We start from the raw sequence: 27,927 nt of genomic DNA on the forward strand, positions 1-27,927 counted from the left end.
GTCGCATCACACCACCTTGACGTTGATTATTTTCCTATAACAGCACGCTTTTTTATTCCTTACACAGGCAAGTAGGCAATTATTCAAGAAACAAGTATGCAAGTCATTGTAGGAAGGCAAGATCTTTAAGACCTTCACATTACTAGAGCACTGTATGGAGCTGAGTTTTGGACGACTTGGATTTACTACAGATCAGGTAAAGTAAGGTAAATCGAGCCACTTTTTGTCAAATCGGCTAAAAAGCACTCATGCGCACATTACGCACACATCATGACCTTGGGTAAGTATCTTGTGGCTTCATTAAGTTGCGTGCACAAGTGAATATCTGCACAGAGCACAAAAAATAAAATGAAAAATAATACAATGCGCTGCATCAAGTGCTATTTTATTAACTTCTGAATAATTATAGTGGCAGCCATTTTGTTGCATTAAACCAGAATGTTGCTGTAATTAATGTGATAATTACAAGGAATATTCATGCAGCAATATAATGAAAATATACTTGACAACTATTAGATGTTTATTTCAATGCTTTCCATCTTTTCATTCATCATATTAATCTTTTTTCATTTTTATTACATCGTCTCTTGCTTCAATGTTATATTGGATTATATTTTACAGCAAAGAAAAAAGTAGTATTTCCTTCTTCAGTCCGCATTTTCTATCCCTGTTTTTTTTCTGGGCTTAAAAGCAAGTGCTTGTAGTCTAGACACTGCTAAAAAAAACCTACACACAGGTAATACAATTTAAGCAGGTGCGTAACCCAACTCTGAATATGCACAACTTTCCCTGTGTAAATATTGACATAACTATGGACTTCAGTCACCAACTCTGAATACAGCCCATGATGCATGACTGTCAAATTGGTTTTCTTTTATAAACCAAGTGAACAAAATATGTCCTTCAGCTATTTAAGTGATCACGTAATCAAGGAACAGGACAAATGAGCCACTTGTTCAGCAAAAGTGACACTGAATAGCAAAATCATCTGAGTAGAAATGATTAAAAAAACAACACTTATCTCAAATAAAAACAATTACTTTAAAAGAATTGCATTTCTTGATCGTTCACAATTAGGTGCAATTAGGGAAGTATGCAAGTATGCTAAAAAGTATGCAAGTGTGCAGGTATGTCAGCATGCAATTAGGTAAGTGTGTAAACATGCAAGAAGTCAGGAATGTAAGTACTAAAGAAATTATGTTACTTGATATGAAAATTTTTACGCACTTTTTTCCTTTTAACTTGTTTAACTGGCCGTGAAAATCTAGCACAATTTAGCAAACTAATGTCGCTAGTTAGCATCTGCAAAAGACCCTCAAATGCTAATGATACTTCAAGTAACACTGCAATAAATACATGAGTGTCATGTAAAAAACAGTGACAACAGTGAAAAACAGTGTTTTTCATAGATACTTATGCCATCGATGACATGTCCTCATGATATATACTGTAGATATTCGATTTTACAACCAATCTAATAACATGATGAGCCGTCACTGCTCAGGAGGCAGGTTTTTGTGGTCAAAATAAATACCTGAACTCTGAAAAGTTGCCAAGAGAAATAATCTCAACTAGTTTTATTCATTTTTGAGGTCTTTTTTCTTCTCTTCATCAGTGTGTTCAAGTGTAATTTTGTCAAACCTGTCAATCCATTCCACCGACAGAGAGAAATGTTTGCCAGATTCCACAAAGCCAGAGCAAACATCCATGGGCGTTGGCGAAGCAGCCAATCAGCTCGGGCGCTTTTTCAGGGCTAGAGGGATCAAAGGTGGCGGGATCGGAAGTAAATGTGAGTGTGAGCGACAGGTCAACATGAGGAAGGAAGTTGTCTATTCAACTGCTTTTAATGTACAACTCAGCGTTATCTCCTCCTAGTGCACACACACACACACACTCACACACACACACACAGAGTGCTTTTGCTTTAGGTAGTTAAACATTACAGGTGCGATAGAGGAAATAATCAAATCAGCAAGAAAGGCCCTGAATTTAACACACCACAAAACACACACACTTGCACAAACAACACAAATGCACACACAGACACACACCAATGTAAAGGCATTATAGACTAATATGTTGTCTCCTTTCTCTAATTCTTTTTTTCTCTTTCTTTCTCACAGAGAGAGAGAGAGAGGGAGAGTAAAGGTCTGTTCTCACAGTTTGGTTAATCAGTTACTGTGTTGTATAAGACCTCCGTTAATACTCTGTCCACACACAGACAGACAGACACACACATACACACACACACACACACACACACACACTTCTGAGCATTTAAAGCTGGGACAAAGAGACGTTTCGTGCTTTCTGAAGCCTCCCCAAAGGGTGTGTGTTTTTCAACGCGAACAATAGCCGAGGAGGATTAAATGTGAGGATTTCCTGCAGTTTATTTATCCTCTTCTGTGACTGTAAGTCAACGCCGAGCTGCTGTCACGCTAACGCACGCTAAAAATAAGATCAGAATACAACACGGAGCGGCTGTCAAGGACACAACTGCCTGCACCTCCCAATAAAGCACCCAGAAGACATGAATAAACACAAACCCAGGGTGTTTTTAACACTCCGAATAATGCAATTCGGTTATATCTTAAATCACACAAACACACCGAGATGAACGTTATAATGCAGAGCAAGTTATCACAGGTTACAGAGACAACTTGATCTCCTAACTAAGGAGAAAGGAGGTCACAAAGACATTTTCTTTTTTTTCCCCCTCAGATATCCGGACACAGACATAGTTAATGTGTTCTTTAAAAAAAATTATCTTTAATATTTGTAAATGTGAATTATAAAGTCCTCTACAGTTTTTCTAATCATATTATATAATCTTGTATACAGAGCTTAATTAGGTTTTCAATGGCTGTATGCATTGTTAGCTAGCTAGCATGAATCAGGCAACATTTTTAGTGATCTAGCTTAAACATCCTGAGGTAAAATATATCCAGGAAAAAAAGCTACATGGCAGACAAGTTGTATATTGTTAATGGGATCATTCAAATACTGTTTCGTACAATATCTGCAACAATTCCAAAAAGCAGAGGCAATTACTTTGGATTTCACTTTATGAAACAAAGTCATATGGCCATGCTAACCGCTAACCTGTTACCTTAACTGTAACCATTTTTAACCTTTTCTAAAGTTGAGCTGTTATACAAATTTGTGAAATTAAAAATGTATATTCAGTTTAAGTTGTCTTGATCTTAGAATACTATATATGTCATATATACGTCATATATAGTCATAGCACAATAACAAATTTAGAATCATGATATGTTTGCTAAATGAAATGATATATTTGTTATATAGTTATATATTATATAATTCTACATACTCAAGAATCCATTATTTACTCTCTCCTGACACAAACACAGATTAATTATTAACTTGTGATGCCTACTTTCCAAATACATCATTAATATGACTCAGAAATATGGAGTTTAAATTATTTTATTAATGGTTACATGCTAAAAAAAAATCTGTCCAGAAACTACATCAACTGAATTTTCAGAAACTGCTGATCTCCTACGATTTTCATGCACAGCAGTCTCTAGGGTTTACGCAGAACGGTGTGAAAAACTAAAACCATCCAGTGAGTAGCAGTTCTGTGGATGGAAATGCCTTGTTGATGAGAGATATCACAGGAGAATGGCCAGACTGGTTCAAGCTGACAGGAAGGCTATGATAACTCAAATAACCACTCTTTACAACCGTGGTGATCAGAAAAGCATCTCAGAACAACAACATGTCAATCCTTGAGGCAGATGGGCTACAACAGCAGAAGATCATGATCATCATCATCTTTTCATGACTTTCCCATGTCAGAAAACTGCTTTACATTTGGCTATTATAAAGCATTGAAACTAGAGACTCCTTCCAAAAATGCTAAATAAGTATCTCCTCACAGGAAATCTGTTTATGTGGAGCCATACAAGTCCCTGTGTTATTTGTTACTATAGAAACGATTACATATTCGAACCAGTGCATTCATATGAACCTGTGATTTCCCTTGCAGCTGGAACCACTGTCAGAGCCGCTGTTATAGAACATTCATCAACAACTTCTGAGCAATCCGAATCGAGAATTCAACAGCACTGTAGTATGATGAGTTCCAAGTCTTTGTTTAGAAGTCTGTGGAAATTTCTCGAACAGCTCTGATTGTCTACATTTGTTCCGAAACAAAGAGAAACAGATTGTTTAGCAGTGACCAGTACATAAAGTGGTAATGGAGGGGAGTTTCTCTTGTTTCTCCAGTTTCATTTGACAAGGCACAAATTTTACACACCCTCTACACCACCTGTGTGTGTGTGTGTGTGTGTGTGTGTGTGTGTGTGTCAGTAACCCCTCGCACAGGTGTTGGATTACCTCACCCTAATCAAGCTGAGGTATGCGTTTCCCGTCAGAGGTCAAAGGTCTGAGGTCGTTGCCAGGGGAGGCAGATGCAAGGAGGTCAGAGGTTACAATGGAGAAATGACGGTTCCAGGAAGAGCAGGTTTTAAAGGATGAAAATAAATCAGATTCATTTTTTAAGGGTTTATGAACATTATACCCTGACATTACTTCTGTTAAGCAGGATTGGGGACAAATATCGTAGATGATCCAAAATATAACATGAACAACCTAAATAAAAAGATTTGGGAAGTACATTGACAGAATGGAGGGCTTAGGCTTGCACACTGAATGTAGCATTGGTTAAACTGGCTCCTGTTCCCACAGGCTACTAGCACTGACAATAGCTAGCTAGCTAAGCAGCGACATAAACTGATTAAACTGCTTTTCAAGCGGGTTTCATGTGTCTTGCACTGAAGAGAGGCTTCAGTCTGGCCACTCTGCCATAAAGCCCAGATCTGTGGAGTGTTGCAGTGAGGTTTGACCTTCTGCAAGGGACCATCGGGTTCTTGGGCACCTCTCTTACCAAGGCCCTTCTCTCCCCCATTGCTCAGATTCCTGGTTGTTCCAACTTCTTCCATTTAAGAATTATGGAGGCCAGTGTGCTCTTGGGAACCTTCAATGCACCAGAAATTTTTTGTAGCCTTCCTCAGATCTGTGCCTCCTGTCTCTCAGCTCTGCAGGCAGTTCCTATGACCTCGAGGCTTGGTTTTTGCTCTGATATGCATTTTCAGCTGTTAGACCTTACATAGACAGGTGCATGTCTTTTCCAAATCATGTCCAATCAACTAAATTTGCCACAGGTGGACTCCATTCAAACTGTAGAAACACCTCAAAGATGATCCAGAGAAATGGGATGCACCTGAGCTAAATTTCAAGTGTCATAGCAAAGGGTCTGAATACTTATGTCAGTATGATATTTCAGTTTTTTTTTAATAGATTTGCAAAGTTATCACAAATCTGTTTTTTTGCTTTGTCATTATGGGGTATGGAGTATAGATTGATGTGAAAAATTTTTAAGGCATTTTAGCATAAGGCTGCAACATAACAAAATGTGAAAAAAATGAAGGGGTCTGAATACTTTCTGAATGCACTGTAACTAACTTGAGGTGAATCTATTACACTGGAAATAAGATGGACACTAACCACTGCCTTGTGTCTCAATTGTGGATGTAGCGTTTCTTGTTAATGTCAGATCTTGTTTCTGATTGGCTGATGATGGTGAAGTATGTCACTGTCTACAACAAAGTTTTGAATTGCTGAAAAATCTTAAGCATCCGTTACTTGTTAGCTACATTAGCTTTGTAGCTCCAGAAGCCACATTTTTATATCAGAGGGGCAACATGTCTTACGATCATCACAGAGCTGAAACAACCTCTCATCTTTCCCAGACATAGACACAAGGGAAAATCCAATCCCTGCATCCTCTCTCTCTCTCTTCACACACACATTTTGGCACTTCTTTTGATCCCGTCCCATACGTGTGTGTGTGTGTCGCCTGTGAGCATATAACTTCATCACGGATGCAGCTTTACCATCTAACTCCTGAAAGTTTGGCATTCTTCCTGTAAATGCCCCTTTAAAAGAGTATGGCATGCTCGTTAAGGTTTCAGTAAGCACAAATCAAAGCACGTTTGATCACAGGCCACACACACACACACACACACACACACACACACTTGCCTGCATGCATTCTTTAGCCCTGCTGGAATGCACCGTTCGGTTTTATCGGTGTCGAGATATATAATTAGACAAATTGTACATTGTGTTTTTTCCGTGCTTAAATCCTGTACACTACAGAGTGAACTATTTTGGCAATCTGCCATTAGTTTTTGCAACTAGAATATAGCTTGTACTCTCATGCAATCCCACAATGCATTGCAATAGGTTAGGGTCTATTATTAGCCTATATGGTGAATATGGTGTGTGGTTTGGGACATATCCACACTGGACCGATTTCAGTAAAACATTTGTCATGGTAATTGTGTAGTCTACATAGTGATTAGGACATGTGGTTTAGGACGTGTCCACAGTGGACTAATAATGTGAAATGTTTATGATGGTCTTTATGTGACCTATGTAGTGGAATGGGTCTGGGTTTGGGATACGACCACAGGGGGCTTATGATAGTAAGAAGTTTGTGATGGTGGCCTATATAGTGAATAGGGTGTGTGGTTTGGGACACATTCACAGTAGACCCATAATGGTGAAGCATTTTTGACAAGTACTTGTGACCTATATAATGAAAAATGCTTTGGAGTATGTCCGGTGATGATGATAAGAGGTTTGTGATAGTACTCTATTTGTGATATGACCTACAGTATATAATGAATAGTTTGGGTGGTTTAGGACATGTCCTCAGTGAACTGATGCTGGAGTTTTCTGTCTTTTATAGTGAATAGGGTGTGTGGTTTGGGACACATCCAAAGTGGATTGATCATAGACATTGAATAATGTTCATTTGCCTGATATAATGCAAATCGCATGTGATTTGGTACAGGTTTGTATTAGTAAAACCTGCAAACAATCTTTGATGCATGTGTGTGTGTGTGTGTGTGTGTGATCTAAACTGCTAAACTACTAACATCTTGAGTGCAAATGCAAAAGTGTCGCGCTGCGCTTTGTCTTTACAGCCTTAATGATGAATTCATCTCTTGAAGCGTGTTTCATTTAAGTGTTAGATGTAAACCACACCAAAAGCAGCTATTAACGCTAGCGACACTTATAAAACACACACACACACAGACACACACTTTTGACACTTACAAAGCCTGTAAATCTCACATCACTTTGTAGTTCAGCCTACAGAAGCTTTTGATTTAAAGCTAGAACATTTCACACACACGGACCGTTTGAGTGGAGGTCAAAGAAAGCGCTCCTTTCTCAATTGACCGTGCTCAAGCTTTAGTTCACTAACCCTTGGTCAAGGGTCAGAGTGCACATGGAGTGCACTAGTATGTACTTAGAGTGCACAATCTCATCATTTAGACACACAGTGAATTTTAGATCCTATGTAGTGGACTTCTTGTCTAATAGGGAACCATCTGGGATTAATCTCTTGGCTCCACATGCAAGCATCCTACACAGAGCCTATGTAGAGCACTACACGTCCAAAAACTGGAACCATTTGGGATTCAAATTAGTACTTCATGTATAAGCAAATAATTAATTCTAGACCCTATATATGGTACTATACATTTAACTTTTTGCTCTGCATAGAGTATAAAATGCTACTACTCCCTATCTAGTGCACTATTATCCATTATGGAGCTATTTGGTGCACTATGTCTGAGAAGGAGCATTTTCACTTAATATATAAACACAATACATAGGCTATAGATTAATAGACTCTACTCATTGTAATAGTACTCCATATGTAGTGTAAGATATATCCTATACCCTATATACTTCACTGCATATATAAAGGGGAACAGTTTTGGATTTGACTATCAAATAGCTATATAAGTGTAATTTGGACCATATCTAATGAATTATATATCCAATAAGGGTACTCCATAATGCATAGGGTTTGTTACATAAGTAATAAATCTCAACAGGCATGCTGTTATAGGAAAATAATCAACAATTCCACAATAAAGAATGACATACTTCTTATCCTTCATTTTTATGTATTTGTTGTCAAAAGTCCACAAAATGAGTTAGTTCACTCCCTCATCAGCCTCTTTTTTCAAATTAATAAGACTTTATGAAACTTTATGACTAGTCAAATTCAAGAAAACAACAGCACTGTGGTATAAATTATTTTATACCCCATGATCCTGTATATGTAGATTAGAGAGCTCATTTTCTTGTTCTTTGTAGTGCAATTTTGTGATACACTATGTAGGGTGCTTTCCAAATGGCTCATAATTGCACACTACATGGGGTGTAAAGTCCTTTATGTTATAATTACATCTAAAGCACAGAGCTGAATCCCAAATTGTGTTATTTCAAAACCCATGCTGATTAATTTTTCTTATGTAAAACAAGCTCTTTTGATTAAATTTACACACATTTAATAAGTTAGCGTTGACTGCATAGCTATTTTTTTAAACAGGAACAAGGAGTCAATCTATGAAGAATCGATTAACCAGTGTGAGGGTGTGGGTGTTGGGAGTCTGTTATTTATCCAGCATCAAATTTCCAGCATGGCTAATCCACAGAACATCCATGAACTAGAGCTACACAACACTGGAAGGTAATTAAATCACACAGTTAGACGAGAGAAGAGAAGAAAGTATAGTGTGTATAGTAGTGTCTGAAAATCCAAGTGCATGAACTGCTTTTATTAAATCAGCTATCTATCTAATCAAAGCTTAAGATGCAAAATATGAGAATTAATTGAGTTATAAACAATCCTTGTGTATTTTAAATCCCCACATTTATATTTTAGCAACAGATTTTATTAATCAAATCAAGGAAGTTTGTTGCAATATTAATTCCAGTGGATTTGGTGTTGAGAAGCTAAGAGACACCTCCACTGTTGCTAGCTGGCTAGAAAAATTTAGAGTCACCAGTCCACCTACCGGCATGTTTTTGGTGGGAGGAAACTGGAGAACTCTGTGGAACCCCTTGAGGACACAGGAAGACCATGTGAAACTCCACATAGACAGTAACCCACTCAAGCTCCGGATCAAACCAGAAACCCTGGAGCTGAGGCAGCAATACTAATGCTAAAGTTTTCAGGGATTGCTATTTTTTTAATTCAATCATCATGGTGATATAGCAAATAGCAAATGTGTAATGAAAGTGTTCCTATACTGGAGCTGCAAAAAACAAGTGTGTAAAACTTTCTTGTGTGTGCAGAGATTCTTACCCCAGCTGTGGAAGCATCTCCAGATGTATCGCAGGTTGATGGACAGAGTTTCCATGGATAGCTTGTGGCCTCACAGGGGCCCTGTTTGACGTGATTGTCCACATCATCGGCCGAAAAATTGCCCGGAAGGACTCTACACATGAAGAATTCATCAGCAAGGCTGAGGGCATGTCTTTGTCTTTGGTAAAATTTATTCCTCCCATTAAACCATTACAAAGTGAGAGGGTCATGACATGTAAAGATTCTTGAACAGTAGAATTCAGATACTAAGAAACAGAAGCTCTTAGGGAAAAGGTTGCATATAGCATCTTAAAGTTTTCTATATTTTGACCCTCTTGGTGAACCCTATGTAGAACCTAAAAAGGTCTAAAGAGTACAAAGTCTGTTTCCCTTTCAGAAAAGGTTCCCTTTATAAAGCAAGAACTGTTGACCATTCAAATACCTCTTGAGGAACCCTATTTCTAGAAGTGTAGGACTGTCTACTCACTTTTGGGGGCCCTAAACGACATCCTAGTTATGTCCTTCCATCTGAAGTTGCAGACACAAGGGGCCCCCTAGTGCATTCTTATGGGGTCCCCTGGTGGCTCAGGGGCCCTAAGTGACTCCCCAGATCAGTTACACCAAGAAACGGCTCTGTGTCTATTTAAGCATTAAAACTAAAAGCAGTGTAGAATAACTTTTTACTGATGTGTTTATTATGGTTTAATGTCTAATTTACATTCAATAAAATACATCCAGTATATGGTTTCAGACTCATACAACTTACCATCTCTACTGCTGTCCCTGAAGTGGTGAAAGCTTTCTGGGAACGCCAGGGTCAATGGTACATGCCGATACAGAAACAGGAACACTGGCAGACTATTCCTGAGCAGTTCTGAGTGTGCTTGGACTTCCCTAATTGTTTGAGCTCCACTGATGTATAGCAATATCCCACAATTACAAGTGAACATAATCCATCTTTCCGATTGCAGTAATTTATCCCAACTACAGCTTCAGGGTGATTGATGTGACTGTGTATTGCCGAGGAAGCAATGGTGGAATTCTGAGGGCAGTCTCTTGATGCCAGGACACTCAGAATCCCTCCAGATGTACTAATAAGTGGATGTCTTCTTTACACATTTCTAGGGAATGAAATCTATTCCTCTGTGCTCTCACCTTATGCAAAAAAATGCCAAGACAACAATGCATTTCCAACTACTGTCTATTCTGGGTGAGGTTGGTGGAGAAAATAATGCCTTAGGCATTCTGTTTTTATGGTTCAAGATGTAAGGTTTGAAGCCAACCTTTGTCCTCAAGAATCTTCATTCTCAGAAAAAACAGAACTAAACTGTAATTTTGCTTGTCTCTGGGGTGGTACCCTCAATGGTACATCTTTTGTACCTTTAATATGTATCTTTTATGTATGTGGCTATAGTGTACCTTTAAAAATTATTTAATGAGCATAAATGGACCTTAATAAATTTTTTCAGTAAAGTTTTAAAGGTACACCACGTGCAACAGGTAAAAGATACATACTTGAGGGTACCACTCTAGTGACAAGGAAAGGTAGTACTCATGCTTAGGATAGAGTTTTTAGAGAGGTGCAAAGAAAAACCCTTCAGTACTAGTGGCAGCAACCTGGACAGCATCACCTCACCCCGACAATGCTACCAGGGAGGCTTAAAAAGGGTTCCTCAAGGTTTCTTTAAACAGCTATGGGTTCCTTGCCACTTGGAACCCTCCCTAATGGAGAAAAGCCTCTGGTCTGGTAGTCCAATTGGAGAGAGCATCCAATGTCAAGTTTACTTTAAGAAAGAGAAAGTTGCTGTCATATCCAGAAGAATCAGTCTATAGTGTTGTTTCAACAGGAAAATCCACAAGCTCATCTTCCCCCCTCTTCATGCTAGGCAGCAAACTTTCCAGAAACTGTTTATCTGGGTCAGGTGGCACAGCAGGGTGGTGGACAGGGGCAGCAGATGAGCCAAACTTAATTCCCTTCAAACAAGACACAGTAAGGGCATTCATACTTCTCTGTCAGGTCTACTGTTGTTTCCTTTCTCTTTAGTGAGGGACTCTTCTTCCCCTCCATGTCATCTTCAATCTTCAGTCTACCTTCCTTGATGCTTTGATCTTCCTTCCTCACCTCCACTCTCCATTTCATCTATCTTCCTGAGTATGTCTTTCCTCCATCTTTTGCCATGCTTCTCTCATATTCTGTCCTCCATGTCATGCTAAGGCAATCTATGAACACAAATTTGACTGGAAAAGCAATTCACCAATATTTGTAAACCTACTCTTAATTGGGCAGCAATTATGGCAGTAGTGGCTCAGTGATTAAGGCATTACACTATGATTGGACGGTCGTTAAAATCCCATCATCGCCAACCTGCCACTGTTGTCCTTAAGCCAAACCATTAACCCTCAACTGCTCAGATGTATCCTATCTCAATTTTAAGTTGCCTAGAATAAAAGCATCAGCCATATGAGTAAAATGCAAAATGTTTTTCAGAACTTTCATGGAACTTTCATCATTTGGTCTGGTGAATAGAAGGTTAGGAGAATACATGAGATGCTGCCCTGAAATTTGCTCCAAAACAGGAAACTCAATGGGGAGCTGCCTTCCAAATGGTCCAGCCTTTATATTTCGGGAGTGCACAAATCAGGCCCAGAATGTGCTCTATCTAGGGAACTGGCTTCTGCTTCCTACGCAACGACAGTGTTGGTCTAAAATTTGTGAAGAATGATGGAGTTATAAGAATTGTGTGTATCTAAGTACATATCTCTGTCTCTCAGTTAGCTTACAGGATTTGAGGGATTACTGAGAATATGTGTGTAACTGTGTGTGCTGCGTCATCGCGCTTAAGGAATGCCCAGGAATTCCAGACGTGGACATGCGTCACTGAGGGCCTTTAAATCACCTCAACGGAAGTGCATTCCTCCCTCGCTTGCTTGCTCTAATATAAACCAACACTCTATTAGCCAAAAAAGGAGAACAGCAAAAACGAACACATTTCTACCAATTACAGTGAGTCATATCAACTCACACACATACACATTTCTTCTTTCGCTCCAGCATAGGCTACAGAGCACAGCGGCCGCAATGGTTCGCGTTTAGAAAACTTTTCATATGTATATCATCTCAGTATTTTTTTTCAAGTACTCAGTTCGGTCCTCTGAAAAACTATGCAGGGTACACATCTGGACTGCAGTCCACCAGTTGATGACCCATAACATATAGTGATCCTCTTTATTATGCATGATTTATTACTGTTATTTAACATTTAATGGCACATTTGTATAGAAGCCAGTAATTTTGTTTGCACTGCTAATAAAGCAAATAAAGCAAATGTTGAAATCTGATAGAGAGAGAAAAAGAAACAGAGCAAGACAAGGAGAACCAGCCAGACAGAGAGATAGAGCAGATAAGTTCTGGTTGCTGTTAATGTTCAGTGATGTTATTAGTGAAGGCTAACATGTGAAGCCAACACATCTTTTCAAACTGGTGCTCATGTACGTCACGAGGCAGCTAACACACAGAACTCAGAACACACATACACTGTTATTAAATAAAGCGAGCTAACATGAAATGAAACATAATGCGAGATAACACAAACTACACATATGACACAAAGCAAGCTAATATGCACCAACACACACCACGGGAAGCGTGCTAATACACGCCACATGAAGCAAGCTACGACAGTGTATAAAATAAGCTAATGCTAACACACACCACATGAAGCAAGCTATCACACCCCTACATGAAGTTAGCTAACACACACTTCATGAAGCTAGCTAACACACACCACATGAAGCAAGCTAACGAACACCACATGAAGTTAGCAGACGCACACAGCATGAATTGTGCTAATCAGCTCTACAGATTAGATCAGTACACACCAGCAGCAGGAAAGAAAAGACTAAAACACTCTTCTACACTTACTTGAAGTCAGTGTGTGTGAGCTTACCTACCTGGCTAAGAATAAATCTGTACCTCGTGTTTTTTAAATATTTAGCCGAGTGGCCCACCTGCTGTCCCGAGATTCCCGAAACCTGAACCGCTAACGTAAACGCTCACACCTTCCCAGCAGGTGTGTGAGTATTTTCATCAAACACTGAGGACACACACGTCATAATGTTAATAAAAAAGAGCAACAGCTGTCTCATTGGGCTGTCGGCCCTGCTCCATTTTAAATAAATCTCACCTGATTGTGACTTTTTCTGTTAATTTTTGAGCTTATTCAGCTGTTGCTGGTTCGATTTCAATGAACAAGAAATCTATCTGAATATCCTGCTCACTTACCATTATTTCAGTTTTTTAAACTGTTGTAACTCGATTTATGGCATTTAAATATTAATTTCAGTGGAATGTGACTAAATTACTCTGTCAAGTGGATCGATGTAATTCTTAAAAAGGCCCTTGAGAACCTAATACAAAGCATATTTTTGAGTTGATTGGCTATAAGAGTTTTATGAGTCATTTTGATGATTTGAGTCATTTGAGTCTGTTCAATAAAATGATTCATTCACCAAATCACGTTCCCTACTGGCCAGCCTGATCATGCAGCCATCTTAGGCCTCTTAAATTATAATCACTGCTATTATGTTGTTGTTCTTTCGCCTGCTCCCTCTAGGGGTTGCCACAGAGGATCATTGGTCCGCATGTTTTGATTTGGCACAGTTTTTTTTTGTTTTTTTTTTACGCCAGATGCCCTTCCTGACGCAACCCTCCCATTTTATCCGGGCTTGGGACCGTCACTGAGAGTACACTCCCAGTGGCTGGGTTGGTTCCCTGCCCGGGAATCGAACCCAGGCCGCGGCAATGAGAGTACTTTAGGTTTGTGTTTAGAAAAAGAATTTTTTTGCACACAACCCAACACTTAAAGGCTACTATCCTGGCAGATGGTTGACTTGACTAGCCCAGATGCTTGACTTGTAGTCAGCCTGGATGCTTGACTGGACTGGAACGAGCATCCTGAATTGTACGTTTAGTCAATGTATAGCAATGGCAGTCACTGTAAAGCTAGTTCACTTCAGCAAAGGATTACCAAATTTTTTATGTTACAGTATAGTTGTATGTAAGAAATAAAACACCTCAGGGGGTGTAACGTGGCCTAGCATGAAGTGGAGTTACTGTTCCCGCCCCAAAGGTGATTATTTTCCAGTAATAGCATGTCCCAAAGTATTTTATTCCTCTTACACCACAGTTTTGCTAGCTCTAACATTAGAATCAACATTATATACCTATATTATATACAATATACATTACATACAGTGTAGCCATTGTATGGAGGAGGTCATATGTACGATCACTCTTGGGGAAAAAAGATAATCTTATAGTGCACATTCTCTATTCACTACAAAAGTGCAGTATTTTAGGAGACTGCCACTTGGTAGTCATGCACAAAAGTATAATGGCCATTCTAGATCTGTATAAACGCAATGCCCAAAACATCTTTTCAAGTTGTCCCAAAGTTCATCCAATCCCACAATGCACTTCAAAAGAGCGATAACCTAAAGTACAGGTAACCTATATGTTATCTGATGATGGCATTGGTCTATATACTGTATGATGATGTGCGATTCAGGTCACTTCCAAAATAGCTTGATATTGGTAATGCAGTAAGATATTAGTGATGGTGGCCTAACTAAAATTAAGACATGTCCAAAGTGGACTGGAGCAATATATGCATTGGTGGCCTGTAATTTTGGGACATGTCCATGCATGACTGATGATGCTGAGACGTGTGTGATGGTGTTTATGTGACGGAATGATGAACAAACCTCATCGTGACCCAAATCCCAAAATGTGTGTTCATGAACATCACTCATCCTTTTCCCCAGATTAGTGTGCTCTTCAGTCAGCTGAAGTCATTGAAGTGAGCCATACCAAACAGACCGCAACTGGAAATGTTTAATGGTGAGCTGGCATATTTCTGTTCTTTTCTTTTGCTGTGTTATTTTGAACCCAATGAGCCGGCTTACTCAGAGCCAATGAATCACCGCACACTCGTTCAGAGGGGAACCCGCTAAAAAATGTGCTACTCTGTTTGTTTTGTTTTTTCTCACAGGGTGTTTCTCACTAGCATAGCTGAGTCAGATGGAGAAAGACAGACCGGCACAGTGATGCGGGCATTCCCGGGCACTCGAGTCATTTAAGAGCGGGAAACTAGGTGATACACACACTGCCATTCCGGCCCAAACTCTCATGGAAAGAGTGAAGGAGAAGAATGACTCTGAACTCACTCACTCAGAGAGAGAGACTCCATCAAGCCCCCTTTTACCCTGACTATCTACAGTATATCAACCCAAATTTTAACCATGAATTTGAATTTAAATGAATTCAATCAGCCCAAATTTTTTATGTACTTTTGTAGTGGAGCTACAATGCAAATGTTTTTAATAAATAAGGGGGACTAATAGTCTCTAATCATGCCTTGGCCAATCAAATACATATGGAGAAAGAAAAGTAAGGAATAGTTGATTATTTTTCCTATAACATCACACCAGGAAGTGTTTTAATCCTCTTATACCTCAGCAATTTTCCAACACTAACAATATCTTACTTGTCATTTACATTATATGAGTTGTTGCTAAGTTGTTACTATAGAAACAATAACATATTAGAATGAGGATATTAAAATAAAACTTGCAGGCAGCACTACTGTCAGAGCTGCTGTTATAGAAAACTAATCAACATCCTTCTGACCAATCAGAATGGAGTATTCGACTTCTTTAATGCGTTTATGGCTTCTTTAATGCTTTGTCCCATATGCTAGTGTTTAAGAAAATAAATGTTTACTGAAACGCATTCCAACAAGTACATGTTGAGGACAATATTTTTAAAAATTGGCGAAAAGTTACACAAAGTAAAGTTAGAAGAAACCAGAATGGCATAAGGTGCTATTGTAGCATATCCAGTATTATACGATTACAATAAGCCAAATATATATGATTATTTAATCTATTTGTAGACATTTACCCATTTCAAGCTTGAAAAAGTCTTGTTCTATAGGAAGATACTTTTGCTAATTTTAAGCATTTATTTCAGGAAAGTAGCAAAATTATCTGCCAATAGAATAAAAACATTTAAAGCATGAAATTTGTAAAAATGGCTAGATATATTCTTAATAATCATACAATACCCTCCAAAAGTATTGGAACAGCAAGGCCATTTCTGTTGTTTTTGCTATACACTGAAGAAATTTGGGTTTGAGATCAAAAGTTGAATATGAGATGAGAATTTCTGCTTTCATTTTCTGATAATTACATCTAGATGTGTTAAACTACTTAGAACATGGCACGTTTGGTAGAAGACCACCCAATTTTTAGGTGAGCAAAAGTATAGGAGAAGATAGACTTAAAGTAAAGTAAATAACACTTAATATTTGGTTGCATATCCCTTGCTTGCAATAACTGCATCAAGCTGGTGACCCACTCACATCAACAAACTGTTGCATTCTTCTTTTGTGATGCTTTTACAGGCTTGTACTGAAGCTTCTTTCAGTTGTTGTTTGTTTTGGGGGGTTTCTCCCTTCAGTCTCCTCTTCAGGAGGTGAAATGCATGCTCAATTGGGTCTGATGATTGACTTGGCCAGTCTAAAACTGTCCATGTTTTTCCCCTGATGAAGTCCTTTGTTGTGTTGGCAGTGTGGTTTGGGTCATTGTCTTGCTGCATGATGAAGTTCTTCCCAATTCTTTGTAAATTGGCAGACAGAATGTTTCTGTAGACTTAATTAATTCTGTTGCTACCATCTTGAGTTACAACGTCATTAAAGATTAGAGAACCTGTTCTAGAAGCAGCCATGCAAGCCCAAGCCATGACACTACCTCCACCATGTTTGACCAAAGAATTTGTATGTTTTGGATCATGAGCAGATCCTTTCTTTCTCCATACTTTGACCTTTCCATCACTTTGGTGGAGGATTTTTTTTTTGTTGTTTTTGGTAGAGGACATTTTTTGTGGCTCACCTCTTTTTTTGTGTGTTTGAATTCCAATCTGGCCTTCTGATTCTTACTGCTGATGAGTGGTTTGCATCTTGTAGTCTTCTGTGAACAGTGGATTGTGAAACCTTCACCCGTGCCCTGTGGACGTTGTTGATGTCACTGACTGTTGTTTTTTGGTTTTTCTTCACAGCTCTCACAATGTTTCTGTCATCAGCTGCTGTTGTTTTCCTTGGCCGACATGTTCGACGTCTGGTTGATAGTACCCCAGTGGTTTCTTTCTTTTTCAGGACATTCCAAAGTGTTGTTTTGATTATGCCCAATGCTTGTGCAAAGGATCTGATCAATTTTCCCTCTTTTCTCAGCTTCAAAATGGCTTTCTTTTCTCCCAGAGACAGCTCTCTGGTCTTCATGTTGGTCTTTTTTTTAAACAACAAATGCAGTCTTCACAGGTGAAACCCACGGCTCAAACCAAGAGTAGACATTCAGAGCTATTAATTGTTTAAACAATCAATCAAACAGGGCACACCTGGGCAACAAGAAACACCTGTCAATCACATGTTCCAATATGTTTTTATCACTTAAAAACTTGGGTAGGTTCAAACAAAAGGTGCCTAAGTTGTTCTAAGGGATTTAACACATCTAAATTTAAATATTAGGAAATGAAAGATGAAAGTTTGTTCTATCGTCTCATATTCATCTTTTGATCTCAAACTGAAATATCTTCAGTATATAGCAAAAATAAATAAATTGCCATGCCATTCTAATACTTTCAGAGGGGATTGTATATTTGGTTCATTGTGATCTTATAAAAGGAACCACTAGATGAATGTGACTATATTCAAGATATTTTCACTTGCTAAGACATCTTTTTTTTGCAGTGTAATAGTTAGCATTTGAGACATGATGGCTAATAGACAGTTCCTTGGTCACTGAGAATAGCATTGTATGAACACTCTGAAATAAAATAACACCTAACAGGTAGGCATTTGGGATGGATCTACAAATGGCCGACGTTACAGTATGAACACTAAATAGAAATGAATTCTAGCATTGGGACAGAACATCAAGCTCAAGATTCTTTTTGCAGCATGTGTGTGTGTTTGTGTGTGCTGATTTTAACTTCTGTGAACGTTTTTGCGTGACCGCGGCCTGTGGAACAGGGAATTGGTTCCAGCTTGGGGTAACACACAAATGACTACCGTGTGTTGTTTATGGCATAGATTTGATAAATAAAATTGTAGGCCCTACTAAACTGACTTTTCATTAAATCATTATATACTATATAAAACAAGTTTCAAATGACATTTATTCATCAGGAAGTAAGTTTGTGTTTCCCAACTGTATTTAAGATTTGAAAAAGTATGTTTTCTTTGCTTGAAGTGTATGTGGCCAATGTAGAGAACAGGGTGTGTGATTTGGGACACTATACAGTGAATTGGGTGTAAGGTTTGGAACATGTTTGTGATAGTTATTATTCCTACACACACACACACACACACACACACACACATCAACCATAGGAAGTTTTGAGCCTGTCATTGTGATCATAGTTTAAAATGAGTAGCAAAAGAAAATTAGCCATTTGTTAAGCTAACAACAATTTAGTACATGAAGTATCAAATGTTTAAAGTATGAAATTGAATTAAGGCATGGAATAGACACTAGAAACTCGAGAAGGCTTTAAATGTGTGTGAGTGTGTGTGTATATGTGTGTGTGCATATTTTCCCCACTGCAGCTCATTTTCGCACACTTGTGTAATCACACACTTGAGGCATCCTGTTTATGTGTCCTTGTGCTCTTTCCCTCTCTCTCTCAACAGCTGTGTGTGACCTTGAGTAGACATGCCGTTCCTCTGACACACTGCCTCACTCAGTATTCACACACACACACATATCACATATCACATGTCTCCAGATTAGTCGCGTGTATTTAATCAATAGAAAACTTGTGTGTATCTATATGTCTGTGTTTGGCAAAATGGTTAAGTCTAGAACCATTAAGTGCTCTTTGTCTTGTCCCTCTAGGGTTCCATGTAGAAATCAAGAGCTTTGTAATATTGTTGCAGGAGTGGTAATGGAGCAATAGAGGCAGTAATGAAGCTGTGAGGGGGATAGTACTAGCAGAAATGGTGCAGTGAAGGCAGTTAAGACAATAATTGGAGAAGTAGTGGCAGTAAAGGGGTAGTAACAGCAGTATGGGCACAATATAGCAAACAATGAGGCAGTAAAGAAGATGACAGGGTAGTTGAAGCAGTGATGGAGTGGCACAGATAGAGCAAGACAGTTGATGTACAGCAGTAGAGGCTGTAATGGAGTAGTGGAGGCAGAGATGGTGTAGATGTAGTAGTGGAGGTGATGGAGGCAGTAGAGTAGTAGTGGGGTACTACAGGCAGTAATGCAGTGGTAGAAATGGGAAGGATGATGAAAAAGCAGTGATGGGGCCTTGGGTAAAGGCTTTCTCTTAGTGGAGGCAGAGAAGGTTTGGAAAAGGGATTGGGGAGAATAATGAGGTAGTAGAGCCAGCGGAAGGGGCAGAAAAGGTGGTGACGGGTCTGTAGGGGCAGTGAAAGGGCAATAAAAGATCTTATAGTAGAGGCAGTGAGGGTTTGATAAAGGTACAGGGGGCACTGAGGGGGTAGGAGAGGCAATGAGGGTCTGGTTAAGGTGCTGAGGGGACAGTGAAGGGGTAGTGGAAGCAGTGAGGGGTAATAATGGGGTAGTAGAGAGAGGGAGCAGTGAGGGAGTACTAGAGGTACGGAAGGGGCAGGGATAACGTCGTAGAGATGGCAGTAATGGGGTAGTAGAGGCAGTGTGGGGGCAGTAAAGGCAGTGGGCAGTGAGGGGGTAGTGAAGGCAGTGAGCTGGTAGTAGAGTTAGTAATGTTATAGTATAGGGGTAGTAGAGACAATGAGGGTCTGGTAAAGGTACTGAGGGGTGGTGATGAGGTAGCAGAAGGTATAGGTCAGGCAGTGAAGGTGTAAAGGGCCAGTAGAGGTACTAGTAGAGGCGGTGAATGTCTGGTAATTGTACAAGGGGGCAGTGCTGGGGTAATAGAGACAGTGAAGGGGATAGTAGAGGCAATGGGGAAGTAGTAGAGGTGGTGAAGGTCTGGTAATGGTATTGAGGGGCAGTGATGTGGTAATACAGGTGGAAACAGTAAATGTCTGGTTATGGTCCTGATCCTGAGTATTGAGGTAGTTGAGGCAGGGAGGCAATAGTAGAGACAGTGAAGGTCTGGTAAAAGTACAGAGGGGGAAGTAAGGGGTAGTAAAGGCAGAGAGGGGGTAGTTGAGGTTGTGAGGGGGTAATAGATGCAGTAATATAATTCTGTGTAATGGCATAGGAATGTCTGCTGAAGCCGAGAGGAATCTGCAGAAAATCTGTGACAGCTGGAGAGAGAGAGAGAGAGAGAGAGAGAGAGAGTGAGAAAGAGAGAGAGACAGAGAGTTAGAGAGTTAGACAGACAGACAGGAAGACAGAGACAAACAGAAACTTCTGCTTCTAATATTGTGCTGATTATATATTTTTTCATATTAACAGACTGTTAAAACTGAATTTGTTCGCTTTTGACAATTTCAATATATCCAACATGAAGAGAGAGAGAACTTATTCTCCTTCCGTACTTTTCCCCTGTGTCCCTGTGCTCTATGCCCTATTCCCTACATCCTGCAAGGACACATCATTGGAACACTAACCTACTGCAGTAACCTGCTGGCCAAAGTCTTTAGCGCACTATATAATCAATACGAATTTTGGACATACAATGTATATCTTCTCTCTTTATTTTTTCTATATTTCCTTACACTCCTTATGTATTTATCTCCATAGGCACCATCCAGTGAAAAAGTGAAGCTTGCCCTCACTTCTTCTACATTTAATTTGAATCTTTCTGAACAACTGAACATGTTTAACGGTTACATAATAAGAACTGGTAGTAGTTTGACTTGCTTTTCTGAGTTATTTCATCTCTTTCACTCTCTCTAAAGTGTGTGTTATTAGATAAAGCTTTATCTCCTTGCTACGCTGACTCGGAAGTGTGATTCCCTGGTTTCCCACATTCCACCCGTCAGCTTGGCCTTGAAGTTCATTCCCATGACTGATGGGATCCGCACACTCCTAATCTACAGATTAAAGACAGAATAATGAGCCAGAGAGAGCCAGAGATATTAGCAAGGATGAGAGAGCTGGAGGGGTTAAGCTTTACTATTGGCATAGTCAAAGAATAAAGCTTAAGGTTGCATCATCTCTGTTTCTCTCTTTCTTTTCTCTCTCTCTCTTGGTTTGAGCCTTGATTAATGACTATATGAAGCACAATCTTTCCAAAAGGTCAGAGAAAAGGTCATGGACGAGAAATGTTAGTACAGAGATAAGTGCACATGTTTATTATGAAGAAAAAGAAAATGATGCACAATAAACATTCTGCAGATTCCATGAAATTCAACATATGACTTAACCCTACCCTGAATGGTGTCCACACTAAACTGGATAATTACTGTATTTGTTAAAAATATATATAAATATACATATTATGAATATATATATGTATACACACAGTTTATTTTTACTTCATGATTGCTAACTTTTTAATGTAAGTCATTTTAAAATTGTCAAAATCCATCTGAGATTTTTTGATTAATAAAATCATCTAAGAATCTGTGTGTTACATAATAATTTATGCATGAAAGGGTTAATTAATACAAAAAAGGATGATAGCCCCATAACCAGTGCATGAAAAAAAAAAATTATTGAACTTAAAATCTTTATTGACCTAAAACACACACGCACACACACACACACACAGAGCGCTGTAGTCTAAACTTTGTCTGTCCAGTTGTTGCCAAAGATCAATCCCTTCACATCCAGCTGTTGCCATCAACACATTAACGAGAGGGGATAAAATGTATGTGTGTGTGTGTGTGTGTGCTGTGTTACTCTTCTATGTTGCAGTACAGTGCATGTTACAGACTAAACAACAGAAGAGCTGCCACACTAAAACTTGTTCTCCTTTAAACCCCACCCCCTGACCATCACCATAGCGACCTGAGCACAGGAGAGATGGACATGTCACACCCTCTTCCTCTTCCACCTGCTCACGGATTCATACCCACATGACTTCTGAAAGACACAGACAAGAGCAGTAACATGGGATGTGGCAGTGAGAAAGAAAGAAAGAAAGAAAGAAGTAGAGGAAGATGACACCTCACTGCTGAGAAGAATAGTCATGGGACTATTGCTGTGTGTGTGTGTGTGTGTGTGTTAATGTCAAGCATGCATGTAAGTAAGTGTATGTATATACTATACCCATGCGTCAAGACATTTGTGAAGAATCTATGTATGTGTGTGTGTGTGTGTGTGTGTGTGTGTCCATGCTCCCGGTGTGTGTTTCGGGCCACATTCCTGCTGTACCACACCCAGGATCATTGTAATGAAAATTCCTCCAGCTGTGCCAAACAGATCCAGTTACTACTAATCCTGAGAGAGAGAGAGAGAGAGAGAGAGAGAGAGAGGAGTGAGAGAGAGGAAGGCAGATGGAGAAAGTGAGAAATAGAGTAAGAGTTGAGGAGAGAGGTGAAGAATGAAAGAGTTGGACTGGAGAGACAGATCATGAGAGAAAGACGGATAGTTGAAGGTGGCGAAAGATGGAGTGACAGAGAGACAGATGGAGAGAGTGAGACAGAGTGCTATAGCTCAGAGGTGTCCAGTCGTGTTCGTACAGATCTCATACTGTGCTACAGCTTCCAATTACTAATCAGGACAATATTAATACCACAGAACACTTCAGGGGCAGTAGAATACCGGCTGTGTTCCAATCTATAGGCAGCTCCCTGTGTAGGCAGCATTTCTGGGCTTCTTTCACATTCAAAATCAATTGAGCTGCTTATTTCAGCCAAATCTGAGTGCAAATTATGTGACAAGCATCTCTTGCGACGTAGACAATCCTTTAATTCTGTTCACCAGACCAGGCTTCTATAACACAAACATGGCAGACTGACGAGTATGTTTACAAATATAAGTGAAGAACACAATCATAACAGTCAACCACAAAACATGACATCACAGTATACTTAGCTAGCTCATGTGGACAACTAGCTAGCTACTAACATATGTTTTTGAAAACACTGATGTCACAGCCCCTTGTGCGTATTGAATGTGCTAGGACTTCATTCATCATAGCAGCTGAACAGGTTGATAGTTTGTGGTAGTCTTATTTGATAACATATTTGCGATTTAATTTCGCTTTGTTTTATTATTTTACACTTTGTACTCAAGTCTAACCTTAAGTCATAGTTCCAGCTCATCATCAGTCAACACATCCTTGTCATTTTTTGTTTAGAACTTTAGACCATGTTGATGTTTTTTTCAAAATTTTGCCTTCTCTACTGCTCAACATGCAGAACATTATTCTTGAGGTGTTTGACATAACAGTTTACGACATACTATCGCCATATGAGTGGCTCATACTGTATGAGTGAATTCATTTTCAATTTGTTTTTACATTCTTGTATTTTTTAAACGGAAGTCCCAGTGGTAATTAATCAGGAGGGGCTTAACGCAAGCCAGAGTCCAAATCCCAGCAAGACTGACGTATATAGACTAGACTTGTAAACACAAGGCAGTACGTTACCAGGAAAAAGGCATTGATTCTCTAATGTGCTGACACATTTTAGTGTAGCTGACAATAGAAGGAAAAGCCTGAAGTCAATGAAAAAGTTGTAGAGGAGAAATTTCTGGAAACTGGAACTATTAGGAAATGAGCTGTTGGCCCTTTGTGACGAGGATGAAATTCTTCATCAGATGAATGCCGCAATACGGGATGTGTGAATGAGTGATTGAGTTACAGAGCAGATCCAGTCCATAAAGTCTCACTGGTTGAAATAAAGAAAAGGTTTTACCCATGTGGTTGACATTTCTGACCCATGTCTTACAGCATGTCATTTTTAGAACAGTTAGTCCGTAATTGTAGCACTCCGCTGAATGCCTCACTCAGCAGTAGGTCCAGTAACAGCAACAGGCGCTATATATTCTTAGCTGCTGCTGCTAGCTAACTGATACTGATGCAGTGATGGTTGGTGATAATATTACATCGAAGGCTTAAAATCTAATACAGTTGAGGCCAAAGGTTTACATTCACCAAGGCTAAGGATATTCAATCTCAGTTTTTCACAACTCCACACATTTCATGTTACCCTACGTTTCTTTTGGCGAGTCAATTACAGCATCTAATATGTTCACATTAGAGGTCTTTTTAAAACAATTGAATAAAGATGGGTTTATTTCAGCTTTGATCCACTACATTAGAATTCCAGTGGGTTAAAAGTTTACATACATCAGCTGACTGTTTCTGTATACAGTCTGGAAAGATTCCAGAAAATGATAGAATTAATTTTAGAAGCTTCGATTGGCTAATGGCATAATTAGGAGTTCATTGGTCAAGTCAAGTCAAGTCAAGAGGCTTTTATTGTCATTTCAACTATATATAGCTGACGCAGTACACAGTGAAAGGAGACAACGTTTCTCCAGAACCATGGTGCTACATAAAACAACATCGTCACCTCACACAACATAGAGTTACAAAGCACAGAGCTGAGGACTAGACTAAGTTGTCCTAGCCACATAAAGTGCATCGTGTGCAACCTAGTGCAACAGTGCAAAACAAAACAGTGCAGAACAGACAACATGAGACAGTGCAGGACAAGTACTGTACAGAACAAGTACACAAACACAAAATACAAAATAGCAGCAACCCGTAACCTACTGTATATATATCTATATACAGTGCAATGTGCAAATTTACAAGTATTAAAGTGGCGAGACCATCTGTGGCTGTAAAAGGGTCTACCCTTAGAGACAGTGCCTTTTTGCCCTTGATACCAAACAATTTCCAGTTTGGTAGCAATATCCAAACAACTAAAGGTACCACAAGCATTTGTACAAACAATTGTATGAAAATACAAAAATTGTGGAACTATACAGACACTGCATCGGTCAGGAAGGTGGCACAAAGGAACTCCCAGGGATGAACAAAGTTTGGTCTGAAAAGGCAGCATCATGCTGTGGGGGGAGTTTTGCTGGAGAAGACACTGATGCACTTCAGAAAATAGATGGCATCCTGAGGAAGGAGGATTATTTAGAAATACTGAAGCAAAACTCTAAGACATCAGTTATGGAAGAAATCATCATCATCATCATCATGGAAATAATGTAGATACACAGGAGATGTATAGTAATATGAAATATGTAGAGTTGTGAAACACTGAATTTGAATGTTTTTAGCCTAGGTGTATGCAAACGTTTGGCCTCAGCTGTATCTATGTCAAGTTTGACAATGAGGTCTTGATGGCATAATATAAACAATGCAAGGCACACACTTTAAACCTTAGTTCATTATACAGTTTTGTGCATTTTTCTTAGGCCTCTTGTTGATGGTTTCGCAAAAATTGAAAATAATCCATCAAATATGACATTTGCTAACCTCTAATAATCTGATGTGAATGCCAAAAAGGAAACCTTATACAGATGTTATCTTTGAAAGACAGGGGGCCTTATTGGTCAAATTCTTAACCTGTTGTTGCCCTTTTTAATCTAGTGTCAAAGATACAACTGGAACTTGTACATTTACATGCATTACTAGCAGAGTTAGCTTACAGACTAGCGTGAATTGTTTCCACTTAGAATGTAATATTGTTACTGGAAGGTGAACAAAAGCCCAATTGTGGAACAAAAACATAGAATTTGAACAGATTTTGGAAAATTACAATCCAAAATTAAGGTAAAAGTGATGAAAAAAGTAACGCTAAAAGTAAAAGTACAATGCATGCTAATGCTAATCTTGTTGTAATAGTAATTTACCAAGACATCTAAGGAAAATGTTGATAATACTGACAGTTTTGTCTCATTTCCTGTTACTGTATTTATGATGTCAGAATAACTGACTAGCTAGCGACTTCACTGGGGTGAAGAGGAGCCCAAAACCCCCATGACAGTGTTGTCTGTATTTAATCCCCTGAACAGTACATTTCAAATGTTTTAAGATTGTTCTTTGCTTTACCAAAGCAGTAGAATGCTCGAAGTTGTGCGTTATCGCTAATAACATCAGGGATGTGACAATCTACAGCCACTGGATCACAGCCGTGATGTTATTCCCCATAAAACAGGCCACTCGTTCTCCATCAGTCAGCCTAACGATGTTATGTTCTCCACAGCTGTTTGGCTGGGGCAGGTGTGTGTGTGTGTGTGTGTGTGTGTGTGTGTGTGTGTGTGTGTGTGTGTGTGTGTGTGTCGTATGGGACTTGGCCGGCAAGGAACGAAGGAATTCGGAAGACAAAACGGAAAGAAGGCAGACGGGAGGGAGGGGAAGAAATGGATACGGTTTGGAGATAAGCCGATCCCTTAGCAACGGCCTCGCAGTCACGACAAGAGCAAACACACACTCACACACGCACACACAGTGCACCTGGTCATTGAGTGAGCTTGCTGTTGGACTGCAACTGCATGTCACGCTACTCAACATTACGGAAATACTTGAGTTATTCACAAGAATTCAGAGTAAGCATTAACATTTTTGTTGTTGTTGTTTCTTTTAGCAAAACCAAGGCCGTGTTCCAGTTCTCTTTTACTGCACACTTGTTCGCTTATCCTCATTATTCCCCCTTGGATGAATCCCATTGGTCATCTTTCGGGTTGTTCCATTACTTCATCATCGTGAATGAAGTTCACTGGGATTGAGATGACCTATTCAGACTTATTCAGAAAGCATTGCTGCGTTGCATCACATCTAAATCAAATACTTATGAACAATTCCATGATTGGGAAGCCTTTTGTGTCCTACTGATATTTCAAAATATGTATGTAAAATAAAGGTCAAAGACATTTTAAACACATGTAATGTGTCAGCTGATTTCAGATAAATAACATAAACATTAATAAAACATATCTCCAGCATTTTTGCCTGGTCCAACCTACTATACAGCTACGCCTTAATTAAAAAAATGCTTCATAAATCATTACATTAATGAGTCAATGCCTGAAACACACCTTTCCATGAATCATCCATTATAAATAATGAAAAATGTATATTTCATTTTCCCACAACATTCACACAACCCTGATACATGAACACATTCAACCCCATGATATATTTGGAATATTCCACAAGTCACATGTTCCACAGGAACTTAAAGATCATGGGAAGAAGAAATTCTTTGAGGAAGAAGTTTTCTTATTCTTTTTTTGTTAGTTTGAAGGATATTGTGATATTGACTGAGTAAGTAATTAATTTAAATATATATATATATTTAAATTAATTACTTACTCAGTCAATATATATATATACATTTTATGTTAGTCATTTGAAAATTCTTAATTTTAGTTAACTACATTTGGTGTATTTGGTAATTCTGTGCAACACTGTTACTGATTTTAGAGCCATTTTCAACAAAGAAACCTTGTATAAAAAAATTTAAAAAAAAAAAAGAGAGAGAGAGAGACAGAGAGAGATTTTTGTTTGAGTTAGATTGACACATTTTTTGAGTGGTTAAATGCATATTTTCTTAAATTCAATGTTGAACAATGATTAAAAAGTCGACTTTAATTTTTATGAGTTACAAGGGCTAAATTGCACCCAAATTGTGGGATCACAGTTACATAATATATAATATAAATATTTCTATTACTAAATTCGTTCAAATTTGGGTGTATTACTTCAACTTCTCCATCTGTCCAGCTAATGGAAATGTCTTACTTTGTTTACTCTGCTAGCTGCTTTGCATGCCAAGTACTGTAATTAATATCGCTCA

General features: G+C 38.9%; 1 long non-coding RNA gene across 2 annotated transcripts; it reads left to right on the top strand.

Annotated features, from left to right (window-relative positions):
• Nucleotides 1-1,935: 1,935 nt before the first annotated feature.
• Nucleotides 1,936-27,243, top strand: LOC117598998 (uncharacterized). Of its 2 annotated transcripts, XR_008303184.1 has the most exons (4): nt 1,936-2,411; nt 8,447-8,587; nt 9,196-9,388; nt 26,716-27,243. It is a non-coding gene; the product is annotated as an uncharacterized LOC117598998 (long non-coding RNA). The 2 variants fall into 2 exon arrangements; XR_004579420.2 differs by lacking the exon at nt 26,716-27,243 and having other exon boundaries at nt 1,939-2,411; nt 9,196-13,247.
• Nucleotides 27,244-27,927: the final 684 nt, after the last annotated feature.

Source organism: Pangasianodon hypophthalmus, chromosome 13 (genome assembly GCF_027358585.1).
Source record: "Pangasianodon hypophthalmus isolate fPanHyp1 chromosome 13, fPanHyp1.pri, whole genome shotgun sequence".
Classification (NCBI taxonomy): Eukaryota; Metazoa; Chordata; class Actinopteri; order Siluriformes; family Pangasiidae; genus Pangasianodon; species Pangasianodon hypophthalmus.